Source organism: Cryptomeria japonica, chromosome 9 (assembly GCF_030272615.1).
Source record: "Cryptomeria japonica chromosome 9, Sugi_1.0, whole genome shotgun sequence".
In the NCBI taxonomy this organism is placed as follows: Eukaryota; Viridiplantae; Streptophyta; class Pinopsida; order Cupressales; family Cupressaceae; genus Cryptomeria; species Cryptomeria japonica.
The window spans coordinates 521500826-521515628 of NC_081413.1; positions in this window are offsets into that span (position 1 = coordinate 521500826).

Here is a 14803-nt window from a genome sequence, read left to right on the forward strand (position 1 = left end):
TCTATGATTGGTGAGATGAAATTTTTCTTTAGGTTTGCAGATTACTCAGACTGACAAAGGTATTTTTATCTGTCAAACTAAATATGCTAAGGAATTATTGAAGAAATTTGGTATGGGAAATTCTAAACTGGTAAGTACACCCATGGTTACAAGTGAGAAATTGACAAGAAAAGATGTTTCTGCACTGCACTCATAAATCCTACAAGATACAAATCTATGATTGGAGGTCTGCTCTATTTGTCTCAGACTAGGCCTGACATTATGAATGTTGTTTATATTGTTTCAAGATTTTAGAGTGATCCTAGAGAAAATCATGAGATGACAGTGAAAGGGATTTTTAGATACTTGCAAGGTAGATCAGAATATGGCTTATGGTATCCTAAGGATGATAACTTCAATTTATGTGCATATAAAAATGCTAATTGGGCTAGAGATGTTGATGACTGAAAAAGTACTTCCGGTGGAGCTTTCTTTCTTGGAAAAAAGTTGGTTTCATGGATCAACAAGAAATAGTCATGTACTTCTTTATCTACTGCTGAAGCCGAGTATGTTGCTGTTGCTACTAACTGTACATAAGTTTTATGGATGAAGCAAATGTTGAAGGATATAAAGGTGAATTGTGATGCACCGGTAGTTATTCACTATGATAACTCAACTGCTATTGATATATCAAAGAATCTAGTATTTCATTCTAAGACAAAGCACATATCTATCAAGTATAACTTTTTTAAGGAGAAGGTGGAAGCAAATGAAGTTAGACTGGTTTATGTGAACACTAAAGAACAGATTGCAAATATTTTCACTAAACCTTTATCCAAGGAAGCATTTGAGTACCTTAGAGACAGATTGGGGGTTTCTGCCCCTCTGATAGAGACTTGATTGATGTGGTTTGGCATCAATTTGACATGCATTATCTGAGATACAATTCATTCCGGCACTGATGTGGGATGCTATTGCCCAGGGGGGAGTAGTTAGCTTTGAGATTCAGAGGCTTATGTTTTTGCTTTGATATTTCTACCAGATTTCTGGCATTGATGTCAAAGGGGGAGAGATAGTGATGTGAAAAAGTAAAAATGTCAAAGGGAGAGATATTATTCACAGGGGGAGAGATATTGATATTTCAGAGCTATATGCAAGAGATTGTTGGCTGTCTTCCACAGGGGGAGACTTGTTTGGCATTTCTTAGTACTTAGATGTTTTTCACATCTAGTATTGCCATCAATACCAAAGGGGAATATTGATGGCCATTTGGTAGATTTGATTATGTGTTGCATTGATGTTTTGTCATTGATGTCAACACTAGCTGTTTGGATACTTTACCAACACCCTTCTGGTCCCGGTAGGATGAGTGGTTTTAACTTGGATCTAACATGATCCAGTAGACTCTGGTATAATCTAGCGATGAAATTGGCTTGTTCATGATACTTATACTCATATTTGGTCAGTTGGGTTTGGTCTGGTAATTGGATGCTATCCTGCTTGCTTAGAAGATTGGTTTTTGGTTTTGACGAGGGTTTCACCGATAGAGCTTTTCGTGGAGATCTTTGATGAATTACATAAGTGGTGTTGGTGTAGCTTCTGATGAGTTTCAGGATGTTGTTGGTAATCATGTTCGAGACTTGGTGGTTGGAGATCATTTTTGAAGCATGTGGACCTATACTTGGTCCCGGTTGATCTAGGTTATGGATCGACATTAATGTAACGTGTGGATAGGACCTATTGATATATTTTTAGGATGACTTATGTGTTGATATTATTTGTTTTGGTCTAAGGTCGACATGGTTTGTAATTATGTAATTGGTTTATTGTTTGGTGGTCAACCTGATTGTTTATGGTCAAGAGTTTGTATAAATAAGATATAAGATCTCATTGTAGATCATTGTGGTTAATGTAAGAGGCCATGGTCAAGGAATGTAAAGTGCGAATAATGTAATATCATTCAGATAGAGAAGTTGTTTGATAATTGGAGATCAAATTGGGTTTATGTAAGAGGATTTAGTCCTCCGGTATTAAGATTAACCAGAACTGTACTCAGGCATAGGAGATGCTATCTTTTGTAGTTCGACATTTCTCCGGATTGTTGTTTGGATTTATATGTAGTCAGTGAGGCTCCTCCTTTTGTGACGAGCAATGTGCCCTAGGCTGTTGGCCTTCCTGCAAGTGCATGCCCCTTCATTGTAATTCACATACTGCAGAAGTATTATCTGACTATGAGTAGGCTTCCCACAGTGGTTTTTTACTTTACCGAGATTTTCACGTACAAATCTTGGTGTCACGTGGATGGTATTTATTCTGTGATTATTGTTTATGCTTAATTGGTTTATCTTCTATTCTAGTATTATTTTTTTGGGTTCCAGTATTAAAGTTTAATTACTGAATGTTCCTGTAATCTGTGACAACTGATTCACCCCCCCTCTCAGTTGTCTTTCGGTTATCTGAACTATCTAACAAATCCATAACTATCGAATAGGATTTCCATGAAGAGTTGCCATCAAAGACAACCCTAATGCATTATCCATGCACTAGAATCCACCGAATGAATGTCAATTAACAACAACGGAGTCCAAAGTAGATTATACCAGAATGTTGGGAAGGTCTCGAGTTTTGGATGCCAGCATGGCACATTGTCGTCTGTACGACCATAAGACATAGAGTCATCCCGAGAGGTAACAACAACTTCTCTTAACTGCACAGAAGCTATTCGTCACCTACACACACATAGACATGGGAAAATGTTGGGGCTATGTAGGGGCATGCGTCAGTCAGACCCCCTCTTAGGCGTTTCTACCACCACAGACAACCAAATAGATAGATTGGAATAAAAGATAATTGGTAAATATGCAAATAGAAACTATACTCTGCTTAATGGAAGCAAACCTCTATTGCAAGTAGATAAAATGATAAATTGGTAAGTTAAATGCACCTGGATGATAAATACATTCAAATATACAATGGATATATTGCATGCAATGATAAGATATAGATAAATGATAAGTTGAAGTCAAGGCATGAAACCAACATGCCCCCCCCATTTTTGAGATGCGAGTGTGATGAAGCTTGGGATGTGTGCTTGTTGCAAGATAGTTGCAAGATCATCATAGATAGAGATAGCTTGATAATGTTGGTAAAGCATTCAAAAGAGCATTAAGAGATCAATATGAGAGCCAAGAGAGCCATCGAGAGAGAAATGAGATCACAACCTAAAAGGGAACCCCCCAAAATGGATAAAGAAAAGTTTTAAAACTCGGAAAGAAGCGTGGAGAGACATTAAAACCAAAAGTGAGCTTAGGGACATGTGTTAGAAGGCACCTAATGAGTTGTGACATGCGAAATTCCATGAAATTATAAGGACGTTAGTGCGACGTGCAGACGTCTGTGCGAATCACTTTCATCTTGCCAAAGATAGGCCCAAATGGAGTTTTAGAACAAACGGGGACACTTTGTCTTCGGGGCTCATGATGCCAAGATGATGAGATTTTGATCATAAGTTTGTCATTAATGCACCAGACGCGATGCTTAAGTGTCATAAATACACTAGGAGAAATTTAGGACACTACAAAAGGATAGAAGACATTCAAGTAATTAACAATGTGCCTCCAATTATACATCAAAAAATTATTGATGATACCATGTTGTTTGGGGTTTCTAAGAAAAGGAAAATGTTGAATTTGAAGGATGATTTGAATATTTACTCTGTTTCTTTAGGATACGAGGTTAGTAAAGATAAATCTAAAATATTTTTCTTGTTTTATAGCCCCAAAATAGGGAAACAAATTATGGTATCCCTCAAATTCAAAAGAGGATATCTTCTATGTAAGTACCTTGGCCTACCACTTGCAACAGGTTAGTGTTTAGGAAAATTATCAAATCCTCTTGGGATTAAGATTGACAATAAATTGGCCTCTTAGAAAGATTGTTGGTTGTCATGGGTTGGGATGTTGACAATGTTAAAGGTTGTGGTTTCAACTCTACTAATATATATAATGTCCTATCTTTCCTTACCAACTAAGGCAAGTCAAAAAATTAACCAAAGTATGAAGAGGTTCTTTTGGAAAAGAAACTTAGAATAGAGAAAGATACCCCTCATTGCATGGGATAAGATTCACAAGTCCAAGGCTATTGGTGGAGTGAGATCGATAAATTCAATAAAACAAAACAAAGCACTGGGAGAGAAGCTAGTTTGAAAGATGTAAACAATCCAAAATTTGAAGGGGGTTAAGATAAAGATGATTCATTCATCCCCACTTCCTGGTCTCTTCCATAAGGGTCAAGATTAAGGAATTTCATGAGTAATTTTTGTTCACTCATAACTTACTTCCTAACATGGGACACTCATGATGGTAGAACTTCCCTTTTCTCAGAGGATTCTTGGGGAAACTTTCCAAGCTTAGATATTAGTATTGAACCCAAGGTAGGAGTGAAAGGGGGGTGAATCAGTCTAAACCAAAATTAATGTTGCACATAAATAATTAATCAACACCACCAAACCAACACATTAACACCAAGATTTTCTACATGGAAAACCCAAACAAAGAAAAACCATAGTGACCACCTGCCCACAAAATATATATCCACTATGTATATCAGATTCCAATGAAAGAGCTCACTACTCTGAATTTGTAGACCAAGGCTAATTTCTCTTGGGGCAAGATACATAAATGACTTGCAAAATTGATTCTACCTACAATAGGGAAAGATACAACAAATTGATTTGAAAAGAAGGATCTCCTGTACATGAAGTTGTCCTTGAACTTTGCATCAAGTGACCAACAACAACACGCACAACTCATATCTCATATTTCAGCACACTATCTCATATACTTCTACCACATTCTCAAACAACTTGCATATCATTCGAACACAACTCTTCTTATTTTCTCTTCACTGAATTTAGCTCTCTAAATTCACATAACACTCTTTGCTATGCTTATATACAACTCAATCACATATATTCTTTTATATACAAGATAAATCATCAAAACCTCAACCAAGTCAGCCTGAAACAAAAAATACACCTTCCAGACCAAAAAACATACACACTGATCCACTCCATGAGAAAGAGGGGACCAAAACACATCTTCCTAAATACAATCCACTGATCCACAAACAGTAGAACATAACCCATAGCGTTCCAACATTTAATGTGTCCACATAAAAAATGAATGGGACAAAAACATATTCTCCAATGCAAATTACTCTTATCCAGATCTGCACACGCTACAGTGAGACCCATGACACATCAAATTACCTTCCACAAATCATATCTGGACCAAAAAGATAGGATTAACTCAGAATATCACAACCCACAATGAAACATACTTCAACATCCAAAAAACACAAAGATATTTTTGTACCATAAAACTAACATATCGATAATGCCAAAAAACATAACCAAAGAAGATGTCAACACCAAGCAACATCAGTAACACTTCTCATACTCGAACACTTCCGAAACAACCAATAGAATAACTACAACACCAATACAATAAGATATCTTTGCACTACAAATTTTTCAAATCAATAACTATCCGAAACAACAAGTTTGACATCAATGACAACCACAACAACACATGCTTCTAACAATAAGGTTAGACTTGGAGCAGGTGAAATGAATTGTAACTCAGAGTTGGGGGCCCTTAATCAGGAATTACCTTCAAGAATCAAACAAGGATGAAATGTAGATATGACACATGAAGGATGTGAGAGAATTGGGGCTCCCTAACAATTTAGCCACAAAATTAGATGCAGTCCTTCAAGAAATGGGCTTATCCATCCAGGAAGGGAAATACAGACTCATTTTGAATGACTCCGAATCAAGCCAATATAGTGCTAAAGATGAATACAAAATTCTAGTGAAAGGGGAAGAAGCAATGTCTCACTTGCCTATGCATCTTTATTATAATAATAAATGTCTACCTAAGCCTGGGACCTTCTCATGGGTAGCATTGTAGAAAAAAATCTTGATATAGGTAAGTTTAAAAAGTTAGGATATCATAGGCTTTTAAGATGTCTCTTATGTAAAGGAGAGGAATAATTAATTGAATCATCTTCTTATTGCCTACCATTTCACACAATAGTGTTGGAGTTAGCTCTTTGAAAAGATAGGTTAGAAGAGTGCACTTCCTAATGATACACTTAGTCTCATTCAACCATGGCCTTTAATCAACAAGAAAGCCATGTTATCAAATTTGTGAATCATCAGCCCATCCATTTTATTATGGGAGTTGTGAAAGGAACATAACAAGAGGGTGTTTCAAGATAAGGAGATTGTTGGTAGATGTTATCATTGATGTCAACCCTTAGTATTTGTCGAGGTCATTGGAGATTGTTGTCAATGCAATTTTGGTGTTGTCCATTGGTGTCTCTCTACTGATGGAAGTATATGTTACTTATATGTTGTGTTGTGTTTGATGTATATTGTTGCAATTTGTTATCATGAATGTATAAGTGCAGTTGGTTAATAGTTCCCTCTTGTAGATTTTCACCTTCTTGGTGTTGATGCCAAAATTCAATATGTTATGATAAAGTTGTTGATGTGTTACTGATGGCGATGATGCTCAAGATTGATAGAAGAGATGGTATCATGATAGTATCATATTTAGATGAGGATTAGAAGCATAGGTTGAGGTTTAGAAGAACTGAGATGACAATTAGAAGAATTAAGATGAGGATTAGAAGCATGATGATGAAGATATATTTTCTAGATGATCTTGTGCATACTACAAATCTATTTTAGTATCTCTTTTGTTTCTCATGAGTGAGCAAATGGCATTCCAAGGTGTTTTAGTCTCCAAAAGTTGATGAAGTGTGTTAAAGCAGGAAAATGTGTTGAAGAGTAGCCAGAAGAGTGCTCTCCATTCATTTGCATTTACAGATGTGGCCTTGCGGTTCTACATATAATGTTTATGCTCTGTGGATGTTGCACTCCTATCCTTTTAGGTCCCTGGTATTTTAGGTGATGTTTTTGATTAAGGCAATATGTTGGCAATTTTATGGTTGGTTAGGACTAGTCTGAAGAATACTCTGCATTGATGTCTCTATTTTTGCGGTTTGGGGACATGCCTATGATGTTTGTGTAGTGGCTCAGTTTATATTTCAAGTGATGAGGTGTTCTGAAAGTATGTTTACCAATGTCTTATCTCTTGATTATGTTTCCTAACTTTATGAAAATGAAGTGATATATATCATTTTGGTTTTTATAGCTTCTCTTTACTTGGGAATATAAAAGATGTGTCTAGAAGTATTGATAGATGTTCTAGGAATGTCTCCATATGGTTTTCATGATGTTGGTTGATTTCTTTGGTGTCGCATTGTGTTTGGTGTTGGTTTTTAGGGTATTTTGAAGTTAGTTAGCCGACAAGGCTTGTTCTCTTACTTGCACTATGTCTTTGAGGGTCTATGCTATCATTCAAGTTTTTGTTGAGTTGTGTTTGGATCCTACTATGGTTTTTGGGGATCCACATTGAGTAGATTCATTTGGAAGATGTGTTTTTGGGTTGAATACTTAAAGGCTACACATTTCATCTACATGTTACCTTGTTGCTAACTTGGGAGGATATGTGACAATGTTTGTGATGTTTGGGACTATATTGGACGATGTTATAAGATGTTTTAGGTTCTCTCTATCTCCTAGATAAGACCTCTTTCACTATAATTATGTTTTGTGGCCTACCTAGTGGGATCATCTCTTGTCCTTTGCTTTGGCTAACCTAATTGAGGTTTTTAGGCCTTGTGGATGGTATAAATAGAATATCATTTCACTTGCAAGCATGTGGATCAGAGTGGAATTTAGAAGATGCGTGTAATGTCATAAATTGCACTCCGTGCAATTCCACATCACATAACCACCTTTACATTAAGCCAATTGAAATCATTTGTCACCTGCTTGTCCTTTTGTCCACATAGATTGCCTTGTCAGCTTAGAATTTGGCTTCTTATTGAACATGCTGGCCATTTGACCAATGGACTCTAGTGCACCTCAAAGACATTTGTGCATCATGCTAGCATCCCAGTAATATGTCAGTCTGCAAGTGGCCATTTGAGCGTTATGCGTGCACCTGGAAGAATTCATAACACCTCTATCCATGACCATTGATGTCAGGATTCCTCTTTGAGGGCTATATCTTGCTCATTTGAGATTTTTTTTGGACTTATTGATCACTTGATGAATTTTCTAAGCTCTGGGAATGTTTTCTACATCTTTGTTATAGGTTTTCTATCCAACATCCACCATTATCATAGTCTTGGGAGAGCTCTCGAAACTCAATTTTGCTCGTCTGGGTGGAAGTTTTCTTTGAGTACGGAAGGGGAGTTTCTCTCTTTCTTTCTTCATTTTCATATATGTTTCTTCTTTCCATCTTATCAATCCTTTATCTATTTTTCTTTTATCTTTATCTCTTTTCTTTAAATTGTTACTACTATTTGGGTTGTTCGTGGAGGTGGAAACATCGAAATGGGGATCTGACTGAGGTAGGCCTCTAAACACAACCACCAAGATTTTCTCTCTTTTCTTATGTGTAGGTTTGTGATCAAGGGAGAGAACTCACCTTGCTGAAGGTTTCAATCGTGGACTGATTGTAAGCTTCCTTCACCCTCTCTCATTTTCCTTTAGTTGTTTGCATTCCATACTTGTTATTTTACTTACTGTAATATTGTTATTTTGGTCATACTATCATATTTGTATACATTGTACAGTCTTTGTACTCTATTCATACAGAACAATAGCATGCCAAACTAGTGTCCTAGTTATGTGCATTTGTCCCAAAGACAAAGGCTTAGCAGAGTCGTCCATGAGTCCTATCTATAGTTCATTTATCTAGTTTTGTACTTTACATCCCTTGGATCACCTTTAGTGCCAGTTTAAGTGAGGTAGAGTGAAGGTCAGTTTGTTCCTCGAGGTTTATCACTTTGAGGGTAATAAATCCCGTTCTCTACATTTTGGTGAACTTGACGTGAACCGGTTCCATTATTATTTCTTTTAGTGCTTGTTTTTATAGTTTTTTTTAAAATCTAAAGTAAAAAAAGAAAAGATATACATAAATGCACTTTAACTCTAAACAAAATTTAGACTAAGTTCCTTCATCGCTAGACTGTTTTAGAATCCTTGCAATATTCTTGTAGAGTGGTTGAAGTGTTGTAGAGCTTGTTTATGAGCTTTACTACTCAGATTGCCACAGGAGCCATTGAAAGAAGGATTATTAGGAAGAGTATTACCCCAAATTGCTAGAGTCCTCCTCAACAGGTCCAATGTTTAATGATCCACTTCTCAATCCAAATGACTTCAAAGCCTCTCACCCTATTAGGACCATTTTGACAAGGGGTCCTTATCCATCTGGTTCATAATCAAATTCTCAAAATAACACCTTGACGAATTCTCCCTTGTCTTCTCCTCATGTCATTGATCATGATTCCATTGTCACCGTTGAGTTTCACTGGATTCATATGTTGGATTAGAACTTAAGGGATTTTGAGGGTTTTCTAAATTGAGAGAATGTCCTCCCCTAGGTTGGGAATGTTGTAAACACTCTGAGAGAGATGTTGATATCAGGTAGAAGAGGCATGGAGATGTTGAGGGCATTATCCTTAATCATTAAGAATTATGTTCCCTTAGCTGCAACATCTCCCTAGGATAATCAGTTTGACACCTATGGTTCTCAAGTTGGTGTTGACATACCCAAGATGACAATGCACATGGTTGACTCCACCATCCCTAATATTAATGCTTCTACCATTCCCTTGGGTTACAATGACATTGCTAGAAGTTCTACTTCTGCTTAAACTGTAAGGCATACCACTTCTATCAGTGTTGGTCCAGGTGTTGGTGCTATCCCTAGTGGTGGTACCAGTCCTCATCTCAGTGCTGGTGGACGTGGTGGCACACATGGTGCTCCTCCTCATCCTCCTTCACCTACGAATATTGTCCAAAATACGATATTGCAAAACATGGGACAATTGTAGTTGTAGCTCACAAACCTTGTGTCTACCTCTGGCCAATCTTTGATGCTCGCCTATTACCACAAGAGCCTTCTTGATATCATAATCCTTAACACCATTCTTACCTAGGGGGTTTAGTCATTGAAGTTTGATTGATTCAATGGTGATGGAGATCCTAATGTGCACATTGATTCGTTCATGACCATGTGTAGTGATTATCATAGTTTGGGCTTTGTCTTACTCAAGCTATTCTTGTGTTCTCTTAAGGGGATTGTGTTAGAATGGCATATCTCATTATCTAATCATTCCATCTAGGCATTTGATCATCTTATGGATCTATTCTTCAAACAATTCTAAGCTAATATTGGTAGAAAGGTCACCATCATTGACCTTGTTCATTGTAAACAAAATTTGAATGAGAAAGTCATAGAGTTTATCTCACGGTATCAATCTACCTCTACCAAAATCCCCTTTTCCCTATCGGATAGCGACTTGCAAGGAACGTTCATTGGGAATCTACAATCGACATTGAGGGAGAAGTTGTCCCTTAATAACTATTAGAACTTTGCTAATTTCTATTTTGCACTCACTGATTACTAGCATACAATGACTCAGTTTGGAGAATCTACTTGGAACCCTCGTACTAGTTCTTTCGCAGGTATGTCCACGAAAGGGTCTATGAAGAATAAAGTTATTTCTAATGTTGTCACTACAACACCGATAGTTTCTACATAGGAGCCATAGCTAATAGGGTCTTCACCAAGCTGAATGACTCCTATTTAAGCATAATGAAAAAATTATTAAAGGAAAATCTCATAACCCTTCGGGAGATTAGACCTCTACTAGACAAAAAATCATACACTAATTGGTATGATGTTTTTAAATTATGCCAATATCACTGTGTGCCTAGTCATGACAATGAGTGTTGTTATGGTCTTCGACATATAGTCCAAGACCATATTGACTGTGGAGCTATAAAGGTCAGTGATAGAAAACATAAATGTAACAAGTTTGTTGACAAGACAAATAGTGAGTTTCAAATTTACATAGATCCGTTCTTGCCACATTCATCTAACTTTATCTCTGCATCAGATTCAGATTCAGATCCAATACTAGATGGTGGCCCATACATTAATATGGTTACTATCACCTCAATCTCACCTCCTATCCAGAAGATGAAAATATATGACATATCATTCACCCTTCTAGATGCCCAGTATTGTGGAGAGCTTACTCCTCTGAACATCCCTGCGAAGCTTAACAGTCAAACTATTATGGGTGTGATGATTGACCCTTCATGCAAAGTTGATGTCATCACAGAGGAGACTTTGTTTGTAAATGGGTACCATAGGCTGAGATATGATGAGTGTCATACTACCTTAAGAACACATAATGGGCTTGTAGGTTAAAATTTTTGTCTAATTTTGAAGACCCAGGCTCAAAATTTTGTAGATTCCATTTAGAATCGCCTTGCAAAACAGACCTAAGTAGCTCAGTTGGTGAGCTCATATTTTTGCACCGGAGCATTGTCATGCAAAATACATTTGGGGGATTGTTATACACCTTATATAGATACCATATACCTATTTGAAACTTCCTCAGACATCTTTTGACAAGTTTATGAAGTCTCCTTTGGAGGTCCAAAAGATAGGGTTGTTGTTTGCACATGTTACTCCTTTTCCAAGTAGCCCTGTTTAAGCAGTTATATCTTTGTACCAGTTGATGGTCAAGCCAAATGAAGAGTTTCCCATGATTCTCTGCTATTTTTAGAAGCCCCATGCCAAGTGGAAAATCCCCATCAATTTATTTCATGAGTTTTCAAAGCCAATTCCGTTTGCAAAAGGTTCAGTTTTGCAAACTGGATAGTGTCAAACAACAGTCAAGAGCCCTATTTGTAAATTTAAATTTTGTGCCCAGATTACCTACAATTCAAAATGAATGTACCCCATGATTATTTATAAAATTATCTACCATATCACCAGTTTGTAGCCCCCCATCTCATCATATGATTAGTTTTTGAAGCCCAAATCCGAATGAACATTTTTAGGGTTTCATGAGCGACCACCTCAATGTTTTCAGAATAGCCAACTTTGAGGGTCTATAATTTTCACATGTGACCTAATCAGGTCAAACCCTCTTGCATGCATATTCAAGGTATATTGATGTGCCAGTGTACCAAGTGGCGGCTCCTGAAGTGGTGATTCGATATTTTTTGAAATCAGGTTTTGGGTACTACTCAGGTTGATTTAACAGGTTCAATTTCAGATAAGCCTGAGTAGGCAACTTTGCAAGTTAATAAATTTTGCCTTGGATTTTGTAATGATGATCCATCTATTTCCTTGGATTATATGTATTGCAGTCTATCATTGTGCTAGGTTGCAAGCCCTAATTAAGCGTTTGGGTCAGTTTTCAAAGTCTGTTTTGGAGGCTACTCGAGTGTTTTGGACCAAGTGTCAAAGATGCAAAATGATCAAGTTGAAGATTCCAAACTCAATTTCTCAGATCCTAGGCACTTCAAGTCAGTGAATCAGATCTTTTCCCCCAGGTCAGTTGCACATAAACAATTTGTTTTTTAGTCGGGCCCACTTTGGGCCTGACTAATGGCAAGACCCAGTGAGACAAGTTAGAGTCTATTAAATCATTGTGATTTAAATGATGAATGAGTATGGGGGTAAATTTAGACATAGTAGTGAGTGAAATGGTCTAAATCATTTTGTTGATTTAAAATGATAAATTCAAATTTATTATTTAGATCTATCAAAGAAGGAGGACAAATTAAATAAATCACTGCGTAAATGATTTAGGGATAAAGTGTGGGGACCATGTTATTCAAAATAAAAAATGTTCTCTTAGAGAATAATGTGAAACTCCAGAATTATATAGGTACCCACAAAGAAAAAAGTTATGAGTTTCATAAAATTTTCAAAGAAGGGAAGTTTTAATTAAAATCTTTATCCTGCGAATTTTTTTCACAAGGTTAAAAAATAGAGTGCAGGCTAAACAAGTGAAAAGGGGGAATTTTATTTTACCCCGTGGAGTGTCTAACACCTCCCTAAGAAATTTTTGGGATATGGCATGTGGGCGGTGGGTAAGATTTACTCTTATCTTGTGCAAGGCTTGACGCAATTCATGTTTTCGCACGGGTTAAGCGCATGAGGTAAGGGAGCAGGGAGAATGTGGTTAATTATCCCATGAGAATCGAGGCATGGTCAACAAATGGTGTATGATAAATTATTATGTGAGGAGAATATGCCATCATTATCCCGCATAGATTCATGGCAGGCCAACTAGCACCGTGGGAGAAGAGGTGCATAGGGAAAGCATCAATCTTCTTATCCCGTGTGGAAAAGGAGTGGGGTGAAATATTTCGCACGATAAAGAAAATAGATGGTGGCATTCTCCCTCTGATATCCCATGTGGGATATAGATTGAATTGAACGTAGTGTGGGATAAAATTCAATGATGGGCCCATGAAAGGAAGATGAAAAGAATGTTGCTGGAGGAGTAAAAGGAAATATTAGGGCAAAGAGGATATTGAGGAAATGATTTTTTAGGGTTTATGAGATCTCCTCCATCCCTGGTGTCCTTTGGATGATGGTTTGATGCAACTATAGGGATGTGTGGGTATTCTCCTGGGCTTGAATCAATGCAATGAAGAAACACAAGTCATGTGCCTGTCGTATTTCATTTATAAGTGCAAATGTGGGGACAATAAATGGTAAGTCAAGGCTTTTAAACATGAAGCGGGGATATTCTCAGCTGATTGTAAGCAACTCCCATTTTGTGAACATATTTATTCAAGTGGGAAGAAGACGTACTTCATTGCTAAGTTTTGTGCTTGCAGATGAGAGGACAAATCAGGGGAGTATTTTTTGCTATTTTTCAGTCAAGCTGAAAGGATGCATGTGAAAGTCATTTTTTGACTCTCATCAAATGGGGTAATTTTTTAGTTTTTCAAGCACAGAGAGAAAAGTAGGATTTTGCAGTCAGGTGGACAGTGGCCAAAAGTAGAAAAAAATGGCAAAGGTACAAGAACTGAGTTAACAAGTGCTCCCAATAGGGGCATTTTCAGATTTTCAACAACTTCGAGTAGGTTTGCCAAGGTGCAATTTTTGGCAAATTTTGGAAGGAGAAGAGCAGGCTTCAAAGTGCAGATTTCAAGAGAGAAGACAAGTCAATTCTCAAGATGCCTTTAGGTTTTCTTATAGGTTTTTCTCTCTTTGATGTATATTCCTCTCTTCTTTTGAGTTTTAGTGGAGAATTCTAAGTGCAACTTTTTGTAAGTGCTGGAAGCAAGACTTCCATGCACACTTCCAGACTTAGTGTAGTTTGGGTTTTTCTTTTTCAACATGTAATATTTTGTTGTTTCAAATAGTTATAACCAGTGTGCTAGAAAGTTTGAAAAGTTTTCTAAAAATTGTCTACTATATGTATTATTCTCATTTTATGAAATATATGATTAAGGATCATTTTATTATGTCCCAACAAGTTTGGTGTCATTTTATCTTTCAGCTTCTCTTCAAGGAAGAGATTAAAATGCCTAAGATAGAAAGAGATTGTATTATATATATGTAGGATATTTAAGCATGGTTGCAGGAAAGCTTCAATGGAGAGTGTCAATATCATGCATTCATACTTTGATCTAGTTGGTTATGTTTCACACTATTTAAGTTTCAAGGTTTGCTTGTTGTAGGTTGACTGTGCTGCCCTGATAAGGCACTAGTCATGGGGCTTGCACCCAGTTTTTAGAATCATCATTTTATTCAAAATCTCTTTTCTTTCTGCATTAGGAGTAGGATTAATGAAGGAAACCCCCCTCAATGAGTGCATAGATGTTTACAAACTATGATTATAGCCAAAACTAGGAGTT